Source organism: Abramis brama (genome assembly GCF_963993115.1).
Source record: "Abramis brama genome assembly, chromosome: 20".
NCBI classification, from domain to species: Eukaryota; Metazoa; Chordata; class Actinopteri; order Cypriniformes; family Leuciscidae; genus Abramis; species Abramis brama.
In genome coordinates this window covers 28850959-28874001 of record NC_139982.1, presented here as the reverse complement: position 1 = coordinate 28874001, position 23043 = coordinate 28850959, and the positions used below count along the sequence as shown (strand labels likewise).

At 37.8% G+C, this 23043-nt stretch overlaps 1 protein-coding gene across 2 annotated transcripts in view; it reads left to right on the top strand.

Moving 5' to 3' along the window:
• Positions 1-23043, top strand: part of plxnb2b (plexin b2b) — a 153645-nt gene that overhangs the window by 62986 nt on the left and 67616 nt on the right. For both annotated transcript variants that reach the window (XM_084094826.1, XM_084094827.1), the window contains exon 2: positions 13470-13632. The gene's annotated coding sequence lies outside the window, so the exon portion shown is untranslated. The remainder of the gene's footprint in view (positions 1-13469; positions 13633-23043) is intronic.

The window sequence follows — 23043 nt, the reverse complement described above, 5'->3', positions numbered from 1 at the left end:
GAAGGACGTTTTTACTGTTTTGCCGACCGGATACGGTAAGAGTCTAATCTACCAGTTAGCTGGTAGCTAAGCATATGGGGCTTGTTGTGATTGATCGTAGTGTTATCCAATTGCGTGCAGTGAGATTTTCAAATGCATGCTTGGTGCCGCCCCTCGAGCTGGCCGATTTTCATTAGTCGATGCCAGACCCTTAATCTTTCAGATTTAGGTCTGGATTTCCAGGCTAGGAGCGAGCGCAATTGACAACGAAAATCGAGGAGACTTACAGTCTGTAAGTTAATGAGTTGATTTTTCCGCGTTTTAATATGCTCTCGTTCATAGAGATTTTTAGATGGATACAGAGGCTTTTTAGGTTGGGTAGAATCTGCAATCTCTGACCCAGTTTGTTTGCTCGTTTCCAAGGCTGCGGTACATTGTGTTTCCTGCTAACTGGCATCCCGGGGTGTCGAAATACTATTGGGTGAACTGGCAGTGGGCGAGATCACACAGACCAAAACAAAACCCGACTGACGTGTAAAATAATAAGTAAAGTAACTGGCTGTAGGAGTGTATTTCAGAGAAACCAGTATGTGAACTTAGCATGTTTTCTAAATATCTGCAAACATATTATGGTATTTTTATGCTTTAGTTGAGTAAAAAAGTTACATACAGCACCTCTTAAGGTCCTGATATAGCCTAATCACAGCGAAGTTCTTTTTCGTTCTTCGTTTAGGGGTAAAAAGAAGATCGAAATACCTTTGCAGCGATATACAACCAGTGTGTAGTCCAATTCATGAACAAATGACTCTTTGAACAGATTCTTCTGAGTGAGTCAAAAAACACTAGACAACCAGTGTAGTCTGATTAATGAACAAATGACTCAAATGAACCGTTTCTTTTTAATAAATCAAAAACATACTATGCAGCCAGTGTAGTCTAATTCACGAACAAATTACTCTTATAAACAGATTCTTTTTAACGAATTAAAAGACAAACAAATGTAGTCAATTTGTGAGCAATGACTCTTGAGCGTGTCCTTAATAAATCATTCTATAGACACATTTAGAGTTCTTTCATGCGAGTTGAAAAATTATAATTTTTTAAATATGTATAATATTCATAATTAAATAAATACAATATTTAATCAATATATTTGTAATTTCCAAGGTTTCCTTTATGATGTACAGCATTAAATGAGAGAGAATTTCTTTCTAATTGTCACCTTCCTAAAATAATTGCTCATCAAAATGACTTGGGCAATTATTTTAGGAAGGTGACGATATGTAAGCAACTGAAATGCATTCAAATGAATCGGAATGGAATCGAATTGAATCGGAATGGAATCAGGAAATCTGTATTGATACCCAGTCCTGCTGAGTAATAGCAGATTGATAGTGTCTGGTTGTTGGTCAGTTGTTGAGCTGTCCTGAGAGCGGATTAGTCCCTGAGGATGACTGCGGTGATGTTTGTGTTTCTATCAGCCAGCGGATAAAAAAAATCTCCATAATCTGGCACCCTGACACACACATCCTGATAACCGCTCGTGACTCTCAGCCTCGCTGACCCCCGTGTCAGACGTGTTAGAACTTGCATTTTTAATGTGCTTTTTTTTCGATAAGCTCCTTAGGATGGAAAGAGGCAGCAGTGGTCAGTCTTCTCTGTGCGGTGTGCCGTCAGATTCACTCTTAAAACCTATTAGAGTCAGTCAAGCGTCCTGATTAGATGAAGAAATGAAGCAGAGATGAGCCTGTGTGTTGCTTTAAAAGGACGTGTCATGGAAATTAGTTTTTTGGCCTTAAAATAAGAGTTTTTTGACATCATAAACCATCTCCTATTTACATTTTATACATCTATTTAGTATGCATCTATTTAGATCAAAGATCAGTGATATATCCAGTGGTGCCCATAACTTTTTTGGTCTGGTTCTCAAGGGAGAACCTGGAGATGCTGTTTGGTACTCACACTTTACGCCGCACACTTATCCTGCAAGCATTAAACGACACAGACAACAGCAGGAATATTAGGCTGCTGTCACTTTTAGACCGAATGCACAGACCAAATATACTGATACGCATCCGGTTTCTTTCTCAACTGTTCACTTATGAAATAACCGAGAGAATACTTGTCGAGACGGGTATTTTGACATCATTTTGTGTGTATGTGTCTGTTAAAGCGCAAGTAAACGCAAAAGAAAAGTACAGATCACCCCTAATAACTATCTTACCAGAGATGGAGAAAAATCCTACTCCAGTAAGTAAACGTGTCCCTGTCCCCAAAAAATGCCAAAAACGTTGGTACTCAAAAGCGCTTCCCTCCACGTTTTCTGCTGCACATCGTTTATTTTTACCACACATGCGCACCAGTTATGTGCACCCCTGGATGTATCAGACACTTTATTAGTACACCTGTTCAACTGCTCGTTAACGCAAAGATCAGCCAATCACATGGCAGCAACTCAATGCATTTAGGCATGCATGGTCAAGACGATCTGCTGAAGTTCAAACTGAGCATCAGAATGAGGAAGAACGGGGATTTGAACGTGGCAGACGGGCTGGTCTGAGTATTTCAGAAACTTATGATCTTCTGGGATTTTCACGCACAACCATCTCTAGGGTTTACAGGGAATCTGTATCTGCAGATCTGAGATCTGCAGAAGAGCATCTCTGAGCACACAACACCTCAAACATTGAAGTAGAAGAGCATCTCTGAACACAGAAGAGCGTCTCTGAACACAGAAGAGAAGAGCATCTCTGAACACAGAAGAGAAGAGCATCTCTGAACACAGAAGAGAAGAGCATCTCTGAACACAGAAGAGCGTCTCTGAACACAGAAGAGCGTCTCTGAACACAGAAGAGAAGAGCATCTCTGAACACAGAAGAGCATCTCTGAACACAGAAGAGCATCTCTGAACACAGAAGAGCGTCTCTGAACACAGAAGAGAAGAGCGTCTCTGAACACAGAAGAGCGTCTCTGAACACAGAAGAGCATCTCTGAACACAGAAGAGAAGAGTGTCTCTGAACACAGAAGAGCATCTCTGAACACAGAAGAGCATCTCTGAACACAGAAGAGAAGAGCGTCTCTGAACACAGAAGAGCATCTCTGAACACAGAAGAGCGTCTCTGAACACAGAAGAGCGTCTCTGAACACAGAAGAGAAGAGCGTCTCTGAACACAGAAGAGCGTCTCTGAACACAGAAGAGCATCTCTGAACACAGAAGAGAAGAGTGTCTCTGAACACAGAAGAGCATCTCTGAACACAGAAGAGAAGAGTGTCTCTGAACACAGAAGAGAAGAGTGTCTCTGAACACAGAAGAGCATCTCTGAACACAGAAGAGCATCTCTGAACACAGAAGAGAAGAGCGTCTCTGAACACAGAAGAGAAGAGCGTCTCTGAACACAGAAGAACATCTCTGAACACAGAAGAGCGTCTCTGAACACAGAAGAGCGTCTCTGAACACAGAAGAACATCTCTGAACACAGAAGAGCGTCTCTGAACACAGAAGAGCGTCTCTGAACACAGAAGAGCATCTCTGAACACAGAAGAGAAGAGCGTCTCTGAACACAGAAGAGAAGAGCGTCTCTGAACACAGAAGAGCATCTCTGAACACAGAAGAGCGTCTCTGAACACAGAAGAGCATCTCTGAACACAGAAGAGCGTCTCTGAACACAGAAGAGCATCTCTGAACACAGAAGAGAAGAGCGTCTCTGAACACAGAAGAGAAGAGCGTCTCTGAACACAGAAGAGAAGAACGTCTCTGAACACAGAAGTCTGATGAGTCTCCATTTCTGCTGAGACATTCAGATGGTCGGGTCAGAATTTGGCGTGAACAACATGAAAGCAATGATCCATCCGGCCTTGTATCAGCGGTTCAGGCTGCTGGTGCTGTAATGGTATTTTCTTGGCACACTTTGGGCCTTTAGTGTCAATCGAGAATCGTTTAAACACCACAGCCAACTTGAGGATTGTTTCTGGCCATGTCCATCCCTTTACGACCACAGTGTTTTCATCTTCTGATATCTACTTCCAGCAGGATAACACACATGTAACAAAGCTCAAATCATCTCACACTGGTTTCTTGAACATTACAGTGAGTTCACTATAAACTCATATGGCTATCATGTCAATATGGACCACTAAGTCTGTTTTAAAAAAGTAAAAGCACTTCTCATCAACAAGCAATGCGATTCGAGATAGCGTTTATGTACAGTGCAGAATGAGAAACATGGCAAAGATTAATACACATAGATTTTAACCCTATAGGAGGAATTGCAATAGTGATGCTTACCTTGGCAAACACCACTAAATTAACTCAATCATGACTGCTTTTGGTCCAAGAAACTTTGAATAACATAAGTTGACTGGAGGGGAAGAAAGTAAAATTAAAATGAAGGATGTGGCCTTTTTTATGTGTATGTGCTCCAAAAATATAGGTTGCAGTGCAGCGTGTGTGTGTTTGGATGTTCAGCAATCAGCTGCAGAAATGGAGAGATGTTGTCCATTGCTTTGAAGTTGCAGAAGAGCTGGGCTATTCCTCTCGGATGATGGAGAGAGCCTGAAAACAACTTAGCCAACAGAGCAGAAACCAGGCTGCCATTGGCTCGCCCTTCCTCTCTCTCTCTCTCTCTCTCTCTCTCTCTCTCTCTCTCTCTCTCTCTCTCTCTCTCTCTCTCTCTCTCTCTCTCTCTCTCTCTCTCTCTCTCTCTCCTCCTCTTCCTTGCACGCTCGCAGCCGTGTAATTGCATTTTTTGGGGGGCAGACGCTGGAATGGCGAGATGTAAAAATCATGGCTCCCTTCTCCTGATGGCAGCGCTTTCATATCTGAATGTTGGAGAAGAGATGAAATTAATTGGCTCACAGTCTAATGGTGATGTGGTCGATCTCCAGGCAGCCTGGGTCTAAATGATAGAGGCGGCGGAGCACACTGCAGACACCAACATTATGTAAAACCTCCAGGAAAAAAAAGAGCTTTGAAAGAAATGACAGAGGCCGCTGATCTCATCGCACGGCATGTTGGGATCTGGATGATTTGTGCGTCCCGTCATGCCCAGACCAGAATGTCCTTTAGTGCACATGGCATGTGTGGACGCATTTGACTCATTTTCTTTTTTATGATCTTAAAAAAAACTTTGATGTAAATGCTTTATGTATGTGTGTGTATATGTACAGTATATGTATATGTATGTGTGTGTGTGTGTATACAGAAAAATCGATTAGATTTTTATATTTTCTCATATTTACAAGTTTTTAAACTTTAATCAGTTGTTTTAGTGACCAAATTACGCTGATTTTATGATAATTTTGGCCCAAACCGGTTGATTGTACCGGTTGAAATGTTTATTTCTTTTTTATGATTTTTCACAGCTTTTAAAAGAGATTTGACTCCCTTCACAGTTGTAAGAGTTAAAATGTTTTATAATATTTCAATAAAAAAAAAATCTGTTAGATTTGTTAGGTTTATTTTACATTGAGTCACATTTTATAGTTGGATTGGTTTGCAAAAAATGTATATGGGGAATAACACTCAAGCTAGCTCATATTTTTCCAATAGACTATTGAGTTTACATATTTTACATAGTTTTTACATATTTGAGTTGAGAGTTGAAAGTGTTTGTTAATATTTTAGAAATGATTAAAACGGCCTATTAAAGCTCTAGCTAGTTTGTTTTTCATATAATTTTGCCAAAAATACATTTAGATGTATTTTTGCATTTTTATACTTTTTCCCTACTATCAAAAGTAAATTGACTCACTTTAGATATTGAAGGGTTTAAGTGTTTAAAAATGTTGTATTTCAGGAAAAATAATACAATTATATATTTTAAAATATTATCACTTTTTTTCAAATATTCAAATATTTATTTATTTATTTTTATTTATTTATTTATTTTACTTTGAGTCACATTTTGGTTTGCTAATATTTTATAAATGGAATAACACTAGCTAGCTCATATTACACAAGTTTTCCAAAAGACTATTGAACTTGCATATTATTGGGTTTTTTTTAAACAATTTTTAAACATAAGTTGTCACTTCTAATAGTTGAAAGTCATTGTTAATATTTTAGAAATTAAAAAACTAAACCTGCCCATTTAAAGCTCTAGCTAGTTTGTTTCTCATAAAATCTTTCCATAAGTCTTTTATATTTACATTTTCATGTATTACATATTTTCAATCTTTAGTTGAGTCAGATAGTTGGAAGTGTTTGTTTAAAAACTGATTAATGCTGCGAGTTGAAGCTCTATATTGTTCATATTTCATATAATTTCCCAGAAACCTCTATCATATTTACATATTTTCATGTGTTTACATATTCTGGAATTTCAGCTGAGCCAATGTTGATAGTTAAAAGGGCATGTTAATATTTCATAAACTGTGTTGCACTGCGTGTTCAAGCAGTATCTAGCTCATATTTCGCGATAAATTTGCCAAAGCGACGAGACTCATTAATGCAGAGATGATTTTCTTAAGTGATGAAGCAATTAGCGCAACCTGCAGTTCGTTAATAATTAGCAGGGCGGATAAACGGAACGGGAAGACAAATATTTGATATGTCAACAGAAAGTGCAACAGTAAATGAGCGCGTGTGAGAAATAGAAATGGCCATGTGCGTCTGCGACCCGATTGGCCGACTCCGCGTTCTCTTGGCTCTGCCCGTCCCTCTCATCCATCTTTATCACTCGCCAGACTGTCTCACCTCCAGACGAGGCTGCACTCATCCGACAGTCACCTCCTACACACACACACACACACACACACTTTTAGCCTGACTTGTGTGCGCTTGAGTGTTAATTAGACTTGGAGCTGAGAGACACTGAAATGTTATCTACTTCCCCTCTCTCTCTCTCTCTCTCTCTCTCTCTCTCTCTCTCTCTCTCTCTCTCTCTCTCTCTCGCTCTCTCTCTCTCTCTCTCTCTCGGCCGTGGTCTCTTGAGAAGGGGGCGGTGTGTTTTCGGGGTTGTGGAGGGTATCAGTGCCAGCTGTCTGATCTGTGGAGTGCCAGCAAGCGCTGATTTCTCTCTGCCCGCTCTTACAGCCCCAGCGTTCAGCTTGTTTATTTGTCCATCTGCGTTCAGGAGCGTGGATGTTGGTGAAGTGGGCATCTGTTGCATCTCTCTCGCTCTGCCCTCTATGGTCTGTTTTCGGGGTGAAAGGGATTCTGGGTAAGAGGGCCACGCCCGTTTGGCAGAGCGCTGGTGCCCGTCGCTCATCTCCAGGGGTCGCCGGCAAGGTCAGGAAGAGCTCATGCGTTCAGTCTGCTCCCGTTAAATATGGATCAGATTCTGCACAAACATGCTTTTCACTCATGTGGCTGAATTATATGCACATAATTATGCATTTTAATTAAGATGCAACTAAATTTGGGACATTCTCTTGTAATTTTCTCTTAATCTCTTTATTTTATTTATTTAGCCTTTTGTATGGTAATGATTGGTTCTGAAGTCTAAAACTAATATATATATATATATATATAATATTATTAAGTAGGCCTAATAGTAACAGAAGTAAATAATAATAATTATTATAATATATTATAATATTATAATAATGATGATAACAATAATAACTATTGCTATTATTATAACAGTAATATATGTGTATATGTTTATAGGTAAATATAGGTTTAAATAATAGTAATAGGAACCAAATACATAATAAATATCCAAAATTAAACTAATACTAAAAATGTATTTATTTTTAATAGTTACTACCATATTAACAATTACAATACAACAATAATATATGTATATGTATTTATCTGTTAAATAATGGTAATTTAAGAAAATAAATAAACAAACAATTATAAATATCTAAAGTAAATTAATAATAAAACAGTTATTTTAATAATTACTACTATAATAATAATAAGAAGAAGAATAATAATAAGAATAATTATTATTATTATTATTATAACAATAAAATATGTATGTACGTGTCTGTTAAATAATGGTTAATGTAACAAAATAAGTAAACAAATAAATAGTGATAAATATCCAAAAGTAAACTAATAATAAAAATATGTATTTATTTTAATAGTTACTATTATTATTATTATTATTATTATTATTATTATTTTTAATATTACTATTAATAATGATATTATTGTTATTATTATAACGATATATATATATATATATATATATATATATATATATATATATATATATATATATATATATATTTATATATATTAATAATAATAGTTAACTAATAATAAAATTGTTTATTTATACAAATAAAATAAACAAAAAAACTAATAATAAATAACTATCCATAAAATATACAAAATGTGCAAAATAACTATGATGATTATTATTTTTGTTATTAATGTTAATGAAAATAATAATAATAATTAATACTAAAGTTTGTATGTCAGTGATTGTCCTTGAAGTAATGTTCTACAGGAATCACACGCCAGCGGAGTAGATTTAGTGTTAGGAGTGTGTTCCGATCACTGACTCTTTGTATGAGCCGTATATCAAACAGTGTTAATAACTGCAGTGTGTCCTCTGCACTCTCAGTGAACTCCTGTCCTCCGCGAGACCCTCCGCTGACGAGACTCAGAGCGAGTGTGTTCACTTCTAGCCAGACGTGTGTTGGCACTGGAGCTGCTGTAGTGTTCAGACTGCCTCTGGACTCCAGAAAACATTTAACTCTCTCAGCTCAACAGTGGAGTGAGAGAGACCTCCTCCAGGCCCGCATCTGGGGAACTTCACGAATCTCCTCGGGTGCGTTTCGTGCGGGAGAGATCCTGACCGACGGGCTGGAATGAAACACAAACGCTCGCTGAACATTCCGCTTGGGATTTGCACACACACATTCCCACACAGACTTTCAAAGCAGCGAGTGAGTTCTTCTGCTGCTTTTATAACTGTGAAAGAACATGAACCATCTGCTGGGTTTCTGTCCTGACATACGGCTGAACATTTTATTCCATAAATATATACAATGTGGCACATTCAGATCCGACGTTCAATTAGGCAGTTGCTGGTTAAAGACGATTGAAGATCTTTGCACTGTAACGTCATTTGAGTCTGTGAACCTTTATTAATGTTTTACCCTTATTCCAGATCAAGACGATCAATTTTGAATGAAGAAAGTTCATCATATTATTACATTTTAAAAACTATGATGATGTAATCCTGGTGATTAAATACAGTTACTTGGCTGGTGACTTAATTATAAATTGCGACATAATATTTACAGTTTAACTACTAGTAAATGTAATTTTTTATATTTGAAAAAAAAGTACATCATAAGCTTTTCCAGGATGCATTTTTCTCCAGAAGTCACATTAAGCAAACAAAAATATAAATGCATTTAAAAATAAATTATTTTATTTTATATTTATTCTTCATATTTTTATTAGTTACATATATATAAGGAATGAGATATAAGGAATAAATATATAAAAATCTATGAATTAATTATATTAATTAATATAAATTATATTTTATATGTACTCATATGTATTGATAATATTAAATGCTATTAAATTAATATATATTTATTTATTTATTATATTTATAAAATAAAATAAAAAAATATATATATATATATATATATATATATATATATATATATTATTTTATTTTGTTATAGGTATTCCTAATATTTATTAATAATATTTATTTTATTTTATAAATAAATGGTGTATTAAATGAAAAAACATTTTATTTATTTTAAAATGAAAACAGCTTTTTGCTATATTTCCAATATACTTGCTATTAACACCCATCAAGGTAAGCTGAACTGAGAAAATTTACAGTCCGTAGTAAATATTGAAATATTGAATATATTTTAAATATGTAAAATATATACATATATAATATTTTATTATTATTATTATAAAATATATTTGATTTAATATTTCTGTTTTCAGTAATATTTAATATGGATAGTAAATTCACCTGCCCTTTTTTTTTTTTTTTTTTTGGAAAGTTACATTTAGACTGTTTACGGTTTACAAGCTTCAAAAGAGGTGTTTCCAGAGTGTGGTTTTCTGTTATCGTGAAGGTTTGGTGAGTTTGCTCAGCAGAGAGAGATTTTGATCTGATAAAGCAGAGACTTTTAGTTTTAGCACCATGTTTCTCTGCTCAGTCGCGCACAAACTTCTGGTGTCTGAACCATCACCTCATCATCTCTGGCCAGCGTTTCCTCAGGTAAAACCAAACAAACAAGGAAGTATCTGTCCAGAATCTGGAATGATATGTCTTGTGTTTCCTTCTGAGACCGAAACTATCTTTATGTGGGCAATTTCAGAGCAAACCGAGCAGGAACATCGATTGAGCGAAACGTCTGTCTTGCTGACTGGTTTTACTTTCAGGGCTCATAAGTCATTTGTTTGAGAATTGAAATACACTGCTTGTGCTGTATGTTTTTGATTCACTAAGAAGAGCTGGTTCATAAGTTCGGTAATTATTTGGTCTACACTGTTTGTGTTGGATGTGTTTTTGAACCGATATTTGTTAGTGTCAGTGAATCAGAGTCATTCGTTTGTGAATCCTTCGTGCTGTGTTTGATTCACTGACACTAAGAAATATTGATTCAAAAGAGTCATTTGTTTGGGAATTACTTGGTTGGCACTGTTTGTGCTTTATTTTTTTGATTCACTAACAAGAACTGGTTCAAAAGAGTCATTTGTTCGTGAACAATTTGGTCTGCCATGTTTGTGTTGTGTGTTTGATTCATTGACACTAACAAATATTGGTTCAAAAGAGTCATTTTTTTGCGAACCATTTGGTCTGCACTGTTTGTGCTGAATGTGTTTGATTCACTGACACTAACAAATATTGGTTTGAAAGAGTCATTTGTTTGGGAATCATTTGGTTCACATTGTGTGTGTTGTATTTGTTTGATTCACTAACAAAAATTGGTTCAAAATTGGTTTATAAGAGTCATTCGTTTGGGAATCATTTTGTCTGCACTATTTGTGCTGTGTGTTTTGATTCATTAACAAAAATTTGTTCAGGAGAGACATTTGTTCAGCAATTATTTGTTCTGCACTGTTTGTGCTGCGCGTGTTTGATTCACTGACCCTAACAAATATCGGTTCAAAAGAGTAATTTGTTTGGCAACAATTTGATCTGCACCGTTTATACTTCTTAACAAGAAGATTCATTTGTTTGGGTTAGACTTTTTTGGTGGTATGCATGCAATGTTATGAATGTAGCTAGATGCTAATTCCTACATGCAAACAATACGTTGGGTTATGAGGTATCAAAATGCATTATGATTTGGTAGTATGTAGTAATATTGGTGTACAGCAGGGGTTTTCAACAGGGGGTCCGCAGCGGCATTGCAGGGGTCCCTCAATGATTCAACAAAAATACAATATTAAATCAACTTCAACCAAATGCTAAATGTCTCATTGTGCCTCCCACATTAAAATGAATGTATTCAAATTAAAAAGTCTATACATCAATACTGGTTATTTCAATGTCTTTGCTGCTGTGTTAGCATCATAGTCAGTATACTGTAAATACATCAATATGCTATATATGAAATTATAGGCCAGGCTTGAAATATATTTACCAAATACTCAAAAGAATGAGTGTGAATTGTGTCTGTTTGTGAGGTTTAACCTGGAAGTTTGAGATTTGATTAAGATCCTGGTTGTGTAAAAGAAGAGTAAGATTTACTCATGACCTTCAGAGAGCGTATTCAAGTGGAAGCTGCTGTTTTGTCATATGAAAACTTGATCGTTTTAAAGTTTGAATGATTTTGACGGAGTCTGACGTGCGTCTTTACGGCAGAACTGAAGGGAAACATCTATTGAGAAGACACCTTTAGTCTTCTGTCATTCTCTCGCTGTCACCCGCATTCTCTCCATCTCTCGCTGTCTCCTCGGTGAGAAATGTCTGCTTGTTTCCGTCTGGTGTAAGTCCAGACGGAAAGCGTTCACGAGTCGTGTCCTCTGAGCCCTGGAGATGAGAGTATATTTGTGTTGAAGGCGTGGGGGGGGGAGTAATGGCTTTCATTTCTTTTGTCTTCAAATGAAATTCTCCTGACTTTTCCCTCCTCTCTGACACTCTGATTAATTCCAGCATGTTGTCTCTTTACATTAAGGCATGAGCGGACCGCACTGAGGCTAAGCAAACCAATCTCGTCTTGTTGCCATGGGAGCGCTTTCCTCATGCCGTTGGTGTTTCGAGCTTGGCCCACCACCAGATCCAATGCGCACCAACTTCCTGTTCCTGCTGTGAAAGTTCCTCGGATGGAGCGTTTCGCTCTGACTCTGGCCTACTGGTAGTTTATATGTACAGCAGGGTTATTATAGTTAATTGCCCTTAGTAGCTATGCTTTTTCGGATATTAGCTTTCATGTAGTGTGTTATATGGCTCTTTGTGAATGAGAAAGGTCTGCAAAAGTGCAGATAAATGGAGTTATTGTCTCCTGAAAAGAAAGAACCGATTCTGAACTGCCTGAAACGAGTCGTCAGTAATTCCAGTCTTACTTCCTGCATGAATATATGTAGGTTTGTAACAAATTTGCATAATGGCAGCCTATGGTCTTCATTGGCTGCCCACGAACTACGTGTACTTTGCCCCGCCCACAAACTCTGTAGTTGTATCTGAGACTGGAAAGGTTTGGTTCGTGTTGTCGACATGTCGCTATTTTCAGCCCTGCAAATGAACTTTTCTGCACGGCTATGGATGTGGTAAAAGTTAAACCGACGCCATTGTTACTGTTCGTATCACTGTGTATAATAAAGTTGAGGAAGCTGAAATTGAGATATGGTAATGAGCGTTTGGTTTCCCACATGGGCTGTAAGCGGGAAACCAATTGGTTTGGATACACACTGTATAATTTTGATTCACTATAAAGATCTGGCTCATAAGAGTCATTTGTTTTGAAATCGTCTAGTCTGTGCTGCTGGTTGCAGTTTGAGTTTGATTCACTACAACTGTGTTGTAAGATTCTGAGTCACTTAAAAGAACTGGTTCATAAGATGTATTTGTTTGTATTGACTATACTGTTCACACTGTATGTTTTTGGCTCTGTTTACACCTGGTATTAAGATTTTGGTTTTGGTCAATCAGATCACAAGTGGACGACGCTAAATACAGGTGTAAACGGGGTCTAAAACGTTTCGAGCTTGTCCACTTTCAGAGGTAGTCAAAAACACCGGATTGCTTTCATAGCCAGACGGGTTTTAAACTTTGTTTGCTGAAGACCCAAGTTTGGTTTGAAGATGAAAATGTACCAAGCACAATGTTCTCTCTCCATTCCTGATCTCAGCTGATGCTCTGTGTTTTCCTGTCGTCTCCAGGGCGTTCATGTAAACAGGGACTTAGATTCACTGAAAAGAACCTGATTTTATGCACCTTTAGTATCAAATTGAATAATAAAAATTGTTTTTGTTTTTATGAAACACTAACATCTTGTGTGAGGTATATTTGAATAAAATGGTTGGTATTGATGACTTGTGTGTAGCTTATAGCTGTAATATATTTGACTTTTTTTTTATTTTTGTCTTTTTGAACAACAGATATCTTGGGATAGCTGACCAAACAATAGCAAGACAAGACAAGAGAACGGGAACAGAAGACAACACATGCTGGACTCAAATTCACCACGTCACATCTCCACCTGGGCTCTATATTAATGGTCCAACTCTTTCAACCCTTTACAACACAGCAATCAGCTTGCAGGTATTGTTTCCCTGTTTATTACGATTTACTGTTCTTAATTTCATTATTTATCCAATATTTTTGTCTTTTTTATCCTTATGAATGCAGTTAACCAATCATGGTTGTGCATTACATAGTTAAAGTCACCATGAAAGGCAAAATTTGTATAGAATGTTGCATTATTTATTCTAAATTATTTTAAACATCATTAATTTTCAAAGTCTGCATGAAAAGGAGGTTGTAATAGACTATTCTTTCCCATTGTGACGTATATATCCCAGTGAAACCGCTTCTCGAACAAGAAAACTTGTTGGGCGGGGCTTGATTTTGTTTATCAGAATTTGATTGGATTGTTGGATCGTTGTGGGATGCTATTGCTGACTGTGATGTCATGTGAGTGACAGGTTGTCCTGCCTTCATAATCTTTAAACAAAATAACTCTTAAAATATCTCTTCTCTGATGACGTCATGAGGGCGGGGCAAACTGTCACTCACATGAGATTGACCAATAGCAAACCACAACCATCCAATCAAGTCCCTCCCTACATTTTTTTCTCATTCGAGAAGCCGTTTCAATCACAGTAGAGGATAAAGGACGATTGCAACTTTGATTTCATGCAGATTTAAATCTTTGCATGGTAAAATCAGTTACACACAGTCTCAGGTGGCTTACTGGTTTATTCGGAAGCGCCCGTCACCATCTGGCTCGTGCCCCGTGGTGTTGTATCGGAGATGCCCATCGACGCTCCCCCCTTCATCAGCGCACCTGTCCAAACAGATGTCCACAGGGATTCAGTTTATTGATCGCGTGTCGCTCGGCAACCTCGGCGAGGGTCACAGGATGAACTCCTGGGGTCGGAGAGGAAATGAGAAATCGTTGCAGGCGCTCTTGCTCATATCATTTTTTTTTTTTAATATCTGATAAGCTTGCATGTGCTGGGTTTGTGTTTTATTTGTACAAATCAGGGCTGACTCAGGTTAGGCTCCGCATCTGTTCTCCCAGGTACAGTCCAGCAACTTTGAGTGAGAGGAACGAGCACAGCTCCGACAAAACACTCGCGAGAAATCTGTCTGTTTGCTCCCGTACACTCTGTATTCAGGGTCTCAAGGTGACGCACCTGTCGGCTGTCTGGAGTTATTCTCTCAGTGAGGGTTTCTGTCAGGAAACTCAGTGTCTTCAGGCGATGGCTTGTTAGTCTGGAGGTGGGATTCTCGTTTTGTATGCAGTGAGCTCTGGGTTCATGTATTTGTAATGTATTTGTATTCCTACAATGCAATGTGATGTGCAGATGCAGTATGTAGGACAGAACTTGATCAGGAATTGATTTGATGGTGAAAAGTGAGCGTTCCTCATCGGAGTGGATTTGCAGCCAGTAAAACTTTTAAGGAGGCTTTTAAGACGTGAACCAGTGGTCGTCTCTTCAGCGAAACTACAGACGAAACCTTTTGTTGCCCATGTTTTTTATTGTTATAAGTGTATGTATTTAGAAACATTTAAAAACACTATTTTCACTACCCAATCGATTCCAGGTGGATAAAATCAAGTCACACAGTTAAATGGGTTGCAAATGTCAATTGACGATCACTTCAGATAATGAGTAGCTTGGCAAACTTGAGTTTTAAAGGATCTTTCCCCACACTCTCTCCACCGGCGTCAGGAGCTGAAAGTGCAGCTGAGGACACTTTCTTTCTTTTTTTTTGTTGATTACCGGCGTGTGCAGTAATTTGAACAAGAGGTGGTCTGACTCACTTCAAACCACTGTCCTTTGCAGCGTATTCACTTAGCCGAGCGTTCAACTAAAGAGAGGACAGACACTTAATTAGCAGCGTTTGTTTTAAAAAAGGTAAATGATTATCTGTGTGCTGGAGGCTTTCAGGTCTGCAGTTCTTCAGCTGGCCTTCAGGACGTGGCGTCTGATTGAATGTGTAGAGTACACACACACACACACACACACACACACACACACACACACACACGGTTGGCTTGATCCCTGCTAATCTTGTCAGTCATCAATATGTTTGGTCAGTGCAGGTATCAGCGATTGATTCTTCTTCTTCTTATAGTTCAATGTGATTCAGAGTGATTCTAGACCTCTCCTCTCATTCATCGTGTCCTTGTTTCTCCTTCCCTCTCATCTTCTGCTCTCTTCTTGTTTTTCTCTCATCTCACCCTGCTCTGAGTTCAGACCCATTGAGATTTAGCATTAACATGCTTTAAGCATCTTCATGTGAAGTTTTAAATATACATAGGATGTTCTCAACCTCCTGTACTTGTTTGTGCTTTCGGTCTGTTTATAGCGGTTCTTGCTGAGCCAAGCAACAATATCCCTGTTGCTCAATGTTATTGTTCAAATCCCTAACACTATTAACAATTTATGTTCGGCATTTAACTCAGTTGGTGCTACAGACACATGTGATTCCACTGTGAATACCTTATAAATTATAGTTGAATTCCTGAATTTGAACCAGCAAACAGGATGCAGAAGTGCAATTTGAATTGCAATGCTAGTTGAGACAAACTATTAATGTTGTTGGCTCGACAAAGGTTTGTTTGAACATTTGGAGAAAAGTTTAAAAAGCGATGGATGGATGGATGGATGGATGAATAAATGGATAGATGGATGGATGGTTGATTGATGTATGGATGATGAATGGATGATTAATGGATGATTGATGGATGATTGATGGATGGATGATGAATGGATGTTTGATGGATGGATGGATGGATGATTGATTGATTGATTGACTGACTGATTGGTTGATTGGTTGATTGGTTGATTGGTTGATTGGTTGATTGACTGACATTGATTGATTGATTGATTGATTGATTGATTGATTGATTGATTGATTGATTGATTGATTGATTGATTGATTGATGGATGGATGGATGAACAGATGGATGGATGATGGATTGATGAATGGATGATTGGATGATGGTTGGATGGATGGATGATTGATGGATGATTTCAGCATCAGGCTATAAAACTCGTTTTGAGTTCATGAATCTTCACTAACTGTAACGTTGTATAAATTGACTCATTTGAGAGGAACAGACAGCTGTGAGTGTTTGAACACATGTTTTCCTTCTTTTCACTGATCTTCTTTGCGCAGGTTAATGACCAGATGACAGGAATATCTGGATGCCTCAATGACTACGTTTACATGCAGCCAATAACCCGTTCAAAACCGGGATATTAGCAATAACCCGGTCGCGCACGGCCATGTAAACACCGGCAAAAACCCTAATATGCTCATATCCCGGTTTTTTAAAAACCCGGATATGATCCCTGGGGTACCCCTTTTCTAACCCGAATATTTGGTCATGTAAACGCGTATCGGCATATCCCCATCAAAAGGAACATTGATTTGTGTTCTGCGCATGTTCTATTCGCAAGGAATCTTGGTCTTTTGAGGAGAGACGGTGCATACAAAAACCCGCGTGCAGTATACCGGAAGTAAACAAGAAGTAGAGGTAAACATGGAGAGACGCAGCACAGCTCCACACTTTTGGAGCGAGGAGGAAAGCGCAAACAAAGGCGATCGCTATCTGCCCCGAACTATTCATTATCCGCGTGCTGCTGCTGTTGTTGTTGTCTTTGGATACAGGAAGAAGAATCGGAAATGACGCATATTGCGTCTTAAGGTTGTCCGTACGTCCAGACGCTAACCGTGCTTCCTTCGCCGTTTACATCGGGATATTGCCAATTGATTACAAATTCTATGTATACAGGAGTAACTCTCTCTGCTCACGCATGTAAACGGGTTATTCCGAATGTTTCAGAAACCCAAATAGTGACCTTAACCCGACCATAACCCGATATTTGACAGCTTGTAAACGTAGTCAATGATTAGCAATAAAGAAGTTTTGTTCAAATCAAATCAAGCTCACTTAAAGATGCATTCTCAGGTAGACTGAGCTTTAAGAACTTACTCTAACAAGCTAGGAGATTAATCGATATGATCTTCATGAGTTTGATAACTGAATCTTGCGCATGAATCACAGTCCTACATCTGAATAAAGTCATAATGGTGAGACACTTCAGTTTGCTGTAGAGCGATTGGTTTCTGGTTCACGGGACTGACAAACCTTTAATGAGTTGGTAAAATGAAGCAAGTAAAGCTTCAGTAGGTTCTGTCATGCTGCTGTCTCGTCCCATACAGAGGCGAGCGAGACACTGAGAGTCCTTCTGGGCCTCAGTGTGTGATCAAATATAGTCCGATCTTCACACCTCATAAAACTGCAATGTCGCTTTAAGATTCTGACTCGAACAAGAGGAAATGGCTGCCTGTCAGAGACGGCGGAGCTTTATTGGAAATGTTTCTGCTGTGTAAAATCCTCAGAGAACGTTTGATTACCGCTGATTGATTTTGTGACTGGGAGAACAGGTAGCTCATCTCAGGTCCACTTTTGTAGCTTATTTGGGCCACTTACTCAGGATGAGACAGCGGTTTGCTTTCTTATGTGTTGTTCAGGAGCAGGTACATCTGAAATTGATGATTCCACAATAGACTGACAGTCACAGAACATGAGCCAAATTAACAGATTTGCTTGTGAAAATCTGCATGCTACTAAATGTCTCAAATAATAAGTAAATACAGTATAGATAAATAGATGAAATGTGTACACTGTATTTTAAACAGGCCTAAATTTCAAGCTGTTTCAAACTAGCGATTTCTGAGTTTGTGAGTCTTTTGAATGATTCATTAAAAGAAATGACTCATAAAAGCAATTTTCTTGTGAAACAAACTACACTGGCCACATTGTATGTTTTTGAAAGTAACTAGAAAGACATTATAGTTACAGTATATAATAACTATATAGGACATTTTGAATTCTGAATCTTTAGAATGATTCTTCAATGAAACCACTCAGAGTCACTTTCTCATGAAACAGACTGTACTAGTAACACTGCATGTTGGTTTTTAAGGACAGCTCGATTTAAAAAAAAAAAAAAAAATTTATTTATTTATTTTGCTTTAGCTCTATAGATTCAAAGATTGTCATTGGAGCTGCCCAGTGCCTTATAATCCTCCCTGAAATCACATGAAGCCAGCCAGTCAGCTTGAAGCTTGTGAGCTCTTGGTGTTTTGGTGTGTCGTTTGAATCAGACGGCGAGTGTGTGTGTGTGTGTGTGTGTGTGTCTGAAGCCCAGGCTCCTCCAGATCTGGTTAGAGGAAAGTCTCTTTGAATGAGGGCTTTTGATAGTGACTGTTGAGAGCCGCAGGTCTGTGGATTATTCTGAGGAGGTGCAGAAACCACAGATGACCAGCGCTGGAGGAGATGATGAGAACTAACTCCTTTCAGCCTGGCTTTCTGATCAGAGGCGGCAGGAGTGGGGGTTGGGGAACAGGAACCAGTGCTATTTTAAATGGGACACCAGCTTTTAAAACCGTTCATGCTGGCCAGATTTCAATATGTAATGATCTCAACGTAAACTCAGAAATAAAGCTTTCAAAAGGGCTTTTTTTCTCTCACGGCGTTGCAATAAAATAACCTTTCAGTGAACAGTTCTTAAAAGAACCTTTTTTTGTCTTAGTGTGAAGAACATTTTTAAAAATCTGAACCTTTTTCCACTATAAAGAACCATTTGTGGAATGGAAAGATTCCATGGATGTTAAAGGTTCTTGCCAATAGAGAACCTTTATTTTTGAGAGTGTACAGGTAATGTTGTCCTCTGAAAGTCAAAGTTTGATCCTCTGCAGGAGAGCGAGACTCACACAGACTGAAGCAACACACAGATTTGTGAGCGGATAGGTTGGAACTCTCTTATTTACTCTCTCTCTTTCTCTCATTTTCTCTCAATCCATTCTGATGGGATTTACAAGCAAGCGGTAATCCGTAACCGCGGCAGAATCTGCGGCCCACTACGCAATCTCTCTCTCTCTCTCTCTCTCTCTCTCTCTCTCTCTCTCTCTCTCTCTCTCTCTCTCTCTCTCTCTCTCTCTCTCTCTCTCTCTTCTTTCTTTCTTTCTTTCTTTCTTTCTTTCTTTCTTTCTTTCTTTCTTTCTTTCTTTCTTTCTCTCTCTCTCTCTCTCTCTCTCTCTCTCTCTCTCTCTCTCTCTCTCTCTCTCTCTCTCTCTCTCTCTCTCTCTCTCTCTCTCTCTCTCTCTCTCTCTCTCTCTCTCTCTCTCTCTCTCTCTCTCTCCTCCTTTCCCTTCTTAATACCAAAAATAATTTAGCTGCTTCAGTGGAGGACGCTGGTTTTATCCCCGAATCTGGGCTGAAAGGGACGTGTGTCTGTTGCAGCAAGCATTGTGCAGAATTAGACTGTGACGGTCTCTCTCTCTCACTTTATTTCTCTCTTCTTCAGCTAAAGCTTTTTAAAAATGTCAAGGATTTACCCTGTTGCTAAGCGGTTCACAGACTCTGTGCTGTTTTCCCGGTCCGTCATATGAAGTGTTTTGAGTCTGCCATCTGGAAGAGATGACAACCCACTTCAGATTCACTCACACGACACATCTGTGTGTGTATGATCACCGATTCCGGGCATGAAGACCACCATGAGTGTGGTGACTGTGCCGGTTTCATTGCATGTTGTGTGTGTGTGTTACCTGAGTTCTCAGAGGACGTGTAAATGACACACATTTGTTTTTACAGGGTGTATAACTTATATTTGTTGCGTGTACATTGAAGAAAGTGGTATAGGATTTCTTTTGAAACAATATTAACTTGATAGTAATTGATAGTAAATGTCATGATTACAAAGAGTATAACACATATAATTAAATGTGAGATTTTGAAACGGAAAGATGAAATGGATTACTGTGGAGTGTGTTTTACAAGATTAAACTTTGTTTTACTTGCAACTACAAAAAAAAATATTTTTTTTGTTACAGTGTAGTGCACCAAACTTGGACGGACAGCGTCATATTAAAATTCGAAACGGTTCAGTATGCATTGACATATTCAAACAACATGATTTCAGACTTCTCCAACTCAAAATTTTCTAGTGACTGGCCACATCTATATTTTTCAATTGAATTTATGTTAATTGAATTTGATCAATTGTGGCAACAGTCAGAAATAATATGTTGAGCTAATGGAAAATGTAGTTCACCAAACCGTGTTGTTGGTCCAATTAAATATTTGAAATCATAGTAGCAATTGTTTATTTCTCACTGTCCCCAAAAGTTTTTCACAAATTATGAAAAACATTAAGCAAAATGCATATTTTATCACATCACATTATTAACAAATCAATTCCAACACAGGATATTTGGTGAAAATACCTTATTCTAAATTAGGAAAAACACTGAATACATTCAAGAAGTATTTTGCATGACAAGACGTCTTGATGTGGTGATGAAAAAAACTTTCAAAAGTGGCACTGCATAGGTTAAAAACCTAAAAATAAAAACTGATATTAATGACAAAGTTCTCCTGCATGACATCTGGCAAGTGACAGAACAGAAGTCGCTTGGAGACTCGTGTCAGTCGATGTGAGCAGTGAGCATGTGACCTCATAAGTGCTCTAGCTGTATGAACATCAGTTTATTTCCTCTGTGACCCTGAAGGGGTGTGAATTATTCACCCAGAAGGCTTAGAAACCCTCCAAACTCTCCTTTTGACTGTTTATTTGGCTGGTGCGGAGTCTTGTTGGCCAAACAAGTGGAGAGACACTTTAATTTAGTTTAGTGGTGTCGAGACGCGTGTGTTTGCGTCCTGATGGGCAGATGTGTGTGACGTCTGCTCAATGATTCTGCGAGACGGAGCGTCTCACGTTTCTGTGTTTAAACCGTATCCGAGCATCTCCTCCCGCCGACACACATCTGCTGCTCTCAGCCGTGAGATTGAACACAGATGCTGAGGAGAGCAGAGGTCTCTCGCTCCAGGACCCTCAAGAAGAGATGTGTATATATATATATATTAACGCATGAAAAATCAAAATCAAAAATGTGTAAAAATAAAAACGTGCATACATTAAATGTTTATATATATTTCATATAAATATTTATAAATGTTAATATATATTTATATAGTGTGTGCACACAATTTTTTAATTTTTATACATTTTCATTGTATAAACCTTTATGCATGTTTTTATTATTTTATTTATTTATTTCATTACAATACTTTTTTCATAAACAAAGTATATATGTATATACACATATAGACAGACAGACAGACAGACAGATAGACAGACAGATAGATAGATAGATAGATAGATAGATAGATAGATAGATAGATACAGATAGATAGATAGATAGATAGATACAGATAGATAGATAGATAGATACAGATAGATAGATAGATAGATACAGATAGATAGGTAGATACAGATAGATAGATAGAAACATAGATATAGATATAGATAGGTAGAACCAGATAGATGGATGGATGGATGGATAGATATAGATAGACAGACAGATAGACAGATAGATAGATAGATAGATAGATAGATAGATAGATATAGATAGATAGATATAGATAGATAGATATAGATAGATAGATATAGATAGATAGATAGATAGATAGATAGATAGATAGATAGATAGATAGATAGATAGATAGATAGATAGATAGATAGATGTGTGTGAGTCAGATGTGTATTTAATAACCTCTCAAACTGATTCAGTGATTCAGAGAATCACTTTAGACTTGTGAGTTTGTCTGTGACTTGATTCATTAAAAAGATCTGGCTCATAAGAGTCGTTCATTCGTGAATCTGCTACACTAGCTGTGTTGTATGTTTGTTGTTGTGAACATTGCAACAGAAATATGTCTTGCCTGTTTTTTTGTTTTGTTTTTTACTTCTATTGTATTTGTGCTGCTCATTATTTCTCCCCCATCACATTTGATTCAAACTCGCAACTCATCAGCGTCGTTTGCGCTTCACCCCAACTCTAGTCAGGGTTATTGGTGATTTTCAGCATCCTGAATTAGTGATAATCCCGTTGATGTCTTCCCTTCTGTGCAAACAATGTCAGCCGTTATGTAAAGTCCAGGGACTTGAAGGTAAAGATCTCACATAATCCACACGGGCTCCTGATAAAGAGCTCCATCTCTCTCTCTCTCTTTCATGATTAAACCATCAGATGTGTGTGTTGAAAGAGAGAATGACAGTATGATTCAAATGGATGGTGAGATAAAGAGAAAATCATTATGCTGCTGATACCAGATTTCTCGTGACAGGGTAGATACTGTGAATTATTGCAGTGATTGTTGCTGTACACAACGTGTGCCATCTGGAACAGAGAGTTTATTTCACCGAATAGAGCGGATTCTGTCGTTATTTACTCCATGACCTGCATGACTGTTCTGTGAAACACAAAAGGAGAAATACAAGTCTTTAAATGTGTGATCAAAAGACCATTGAGCAAAGCGAGTCAACGAATCAGTAACGAATCATCGAGTTCGCGAACGAATCATTCAGATTGGAATTGTGAACTGAATCAATTGATCAAAAATAACGGATTTATTTGTTCATAAAT